This window comes from Saccopteryx leptura, chromosome 6 (genome assembly GCF_036850995.1).
Source record: "Saccopteryx leptura isolate mSacLep1 chromosome 6, mSacLep1_pri_phased_curated, whole genome shotgun sequence".
Lineage (NCBI taxonomy): Eukaryota > Metazoa > Chordata > Mammalia > Chiroptera > Emballonuridae > Saccopteryx > Saccopteryx leptura.
In genome coordinates, this window is record NC_089508.1 from 105,916,097 (window position 1) to 105,920,065 (window position 3,969).

Here is a 3,969-nt window from a genome sequence, read left to right on the forward strand (position 1 = left end):
TCAATGCTTTGTAATTTTCCGAGTAAAAGTCTTTAGTTTCCTTGGTTAAGTTTATTCCTAGGTACTTTATTTTTTTGGTTGTAATTGTGAAGGGGATTGTTTCCTTAATTTCTCTTTCTGACTGTTCATTGTTGGTGTATAAAAATGCCTCTGATTTCTGAGTATTGATTTTATATCCTGCCACTTTGCTAAATTCATTTATCAGGTCCAGTAGCTTTTTGACTGAGACTTTAGGATTTTCTATATACAATATCATATCATCTGCAAATAATGATAGTTTACTTCTTCTTTTCCAACTTGAATGCCTTTTATTTCTTCTTCTTGTCTGATTGCTCTGGCTAGGACTTCCAAGACCATGTTAAATAAGAGTGGTGAAAGGGGGCACCCCTGCCTCGTTCCTGATCTTAAGGGGATTGCTTTTAATTTTTGCCCATTGAGTATGACGTTGGCTGTGGGTTTCTCATAGATGGCTTTTATCATGTTGAGGTATGTTCCCTGTATTCCCACTTTGCTGAGAGTTTTGATCATGAATGGGTGCTGGATTTTATCAAATGCTTTTTCTGCATCTATTGAAATTACCATATGGTTTTTCTCCTTCTTTTTGTTTATGTGATGAATCACATTGATTGATTTATGAATATTGTACCAGCCTTGCCTCCCCAGAATAAATCCCACTTGATCATGGTGTATGATTTTTTCCATATATTGTTGGATCCGGTTTGCTAATATTTTGTTGAGGATTTTAGCATCTATATTCATCAGAGATATTGGCCTATAATTTTCTTTCTTTGTGTTGTCTTTGCCTGGTTTTGGAATCAGAATTATGCTCGCCTCATAAAAGGAGCTTGGAAGTATTCTTTCCTCTTGAATTTTTTGAAATAGTTTGAGAAGGAGAGGAGTTAGTTCTTCTTTGAATATTTGGTCGAATTCTGTTGTGAAGCCATCAGGCCCCGGACTTTTCTTTGTTCGGAGTTTTTTGATAACTGTTTCAATCTCATTTGTTGTAATTGGTCTGTTTAGGTATTCTGATTCTTCCAGATTGATTTTTGGAAGATTGTATGTTTCAAGGAATTTGTCCATTTCATTTAGGTTGTCTAGTTTTTTGGCATACAGTTCTTCATAGTATTTTCTTACAATATTTTGTATTTCTGTTGTGTCAGTTGTTATTTCTCCTCTCTCATTTCTAATTTTATTTATTTGTGTCCTCTCTCTCTTTTTCTTGGTGAGTCTGGTTAAAGGTTCATCAATCTTGTTTACCTTTTCCAAGAACCAGCTCCTAGTTTCATTGATCCTCTGTATTGTTTCTTTAGCCTCTATGTCATTTATTTCTGCTCTGATCTTTATTATTTCCTTCCTTCTACTACATTTGGGCTTTACTTGCTGTTATTTTTCTAATTCTTTTAGATGCAGGGTTAAGTTGTTTATTTGAGCTTTTTCTAGCTTCTGAAAGTGTGCCTGTAGTGCTATGAACTTCCCTCTCAGCACTGCTTTCACTGTGTCCCATAAATTTTGAGTTGTTGTATGCTCATTGTCATTCGTTTCTAGGAATGTTTTTATTTCTTCTTTGATCTCATTCTTAATCCATTCATTATTTAACACCCTGCTGTTTAGTTTCCATGTGTTTGAGAATTTTTTAGCTTTTCTGCTGTGATTCATTTCTAGTTTTATGCCGTTGTGATCAGAGAAAGTGCTTGATATGATTTCAGTCTTCTTAAATTTGTTGAGAGCACTTTTGTGCCCTAACATGTGGTCTATCGTAGAGAATGTACCATGAGCACTTGAAAAGAGTGTATATTCTGCTGCTTTAGGGTGAAAGGTTCTGAAGATATCTATTAAATCGAGTTGATCTAGTGTTTCCAATAAGTCTGCTGTTTCTTTGTTAATTTAATTTCTTGAGGATCTATCTAGTGATGTTAGTGGGGTATTAAAATCCCCTACTATTATAGTATTGCTGTTGATCTCGCCCTTTAAATCCATCAAAGTCTGTTTTATATATTTGGGTGCTCCTATATTAGGTGCATATATATTTATAATAGTTTTATCTTCCTGTTGGATTACTCCCTTTATCATTATGTAGTGGCGTTCTTTATCTCTTACTATAGTCTTTGTTTTAAAGTCCAATTTGTCTGATATAAGTATTGCTACCCCAGCTTTTTTTTCATTTCCGTTTGCATGAAATGTTTTTTTCCATCCTTTTACCTTCAATCTATGTGTGTCTTTTGTTCTAAGGTGTGTCTCTTGTAGACAACATATGTATGGGTCCTGTTTTCTTATCCACGCAGCTACCCTATGTCTTTTGATTGGATCATTTAATCCATTTACATTTAAGGTTATTATTGATATGTAGTTGTTTATTGCCATTTTCTTCTCTAAAGGTGTATTCCTTTTTTTGCTATATTCTTTTCCCACTTTGATCTGTTTACAACAGGCCCTTTAACATTTCCTGCAGCATTGGTTTGGTTGTAATGAATTCCTTGAGTTGTTTTTTGTCTGGGAAGCTTTTTATTTCTCCTTTGATTTTAAACGATAGCCTTGCTGGATAAAGTAGTCTTGGTTGTAGGTTCTTGTTCTGCATTACTTTGAATATTTCTTGCCATTCCCTTCTGGCCTCAAGTGTTTTTGTTGAGAAGTCGGATGTCATCGTTATGGGGGCTCCTTTGTAGGTGATAACTTTTTTTTCTCTTGCAGCTTTTAATATTTTCTCTTTATCGCTTAGCTTTGGTATTTTAATTATGATGTGTCTTGGTGTAGGTTTCTTTGGGTTTCCCTTTAATGGAGTCCTCTGTGCTTCTTGGACTTGTGAGAGTTTCTCTTGCATTAATTTAGGGAAATTTTCAGCTATGACATGATTGAACAACATCTCTATTCCTTGTTCCTTTTCTTCTTCTTCAGGAACCCCTATGATGCGGATGTTATTTCTCTTCATGTTGTCACAGAGGTCTCTAAGAGTTTCCTCTGACTTTTTGAGTCTCTTTTCTCTTTTCTTCTCTGCTTTCATGCCTTCATTCCAGTTGTCCTCTAACTCGCTGATTCAATCCTCTGCTCTATCTATCCTGTTTTTAATTCCTTCCATTGTGGTCTTTATTTCTGATATTGTATTTGTCATCTCCGACTGATTCATTTTTATACTTGCTATTTCTTTATTTAGGTGTTCATAGTGACCATCCATTGTTGTTCTAAGATCCCTAAGCATCCTTACAATCATTATTTTGAACTCTGCATCTGGAAGTTTGATTATTTCCATATCACTCAGTTCATCTCCTGAAGGTTTCATTTGGATTGCACTTTTTTGTCTTCTCATTTTTGGTGTTGTGTTTGTAGAGTTGGTTGAGTCTAGGCTTGGTGTTGTCTGCCTCCAGTTTTCAGTTGTGTTATTTCTAGTTCTTCTTGGGTTGGTATCAGCTATTATTTGTAATCTACTTTCGGATTTGGGCAGCTTTGAAGTCTTGATTTGTTTGTTTTCTTAACAGGTGATAGTCTTGTTAACTGATCTCAGCAGGGGGCTTCCTTGAAACTGTATTCAGGAATGCTGTGGGTGTAACCTGAGACTCTGAAGGTCTCTTCCACCAACTAATCTCACTGGGGGCAGGGTTTTTCTCAGCTTCAGTAGGGGGAGGTGTATCTCAGATCTCCATGGAGACCTGAGTTACTGCCCCTCCTCCCCACTTCTTGTTTTCAGCTGTGTCTTGTTGCGCTGATTGGAGCTGGATAGATGTCAGGAGATCTCTGATCCGGAAGCACTTCAGCTCTGTTTTGTGAAAGGTTCAGTCCCTCCCCCAGCTATGGCCGCCTCCAGCATGAGTGAGTCAGCTTTTTTATTTCGTTTCCTGCATTCCTTAGCCCCTCACAGTCTGTCCCTCTCCCTGTCCTTTCCACTTGGGAGATAAGCTGGTCTTTTCAACCCTCCTCGCTCCCTGGTCGCCAGGTAAGTGGCTGTGAGCAGTAGTTTCTGCTCTTTTTCCTATGTGA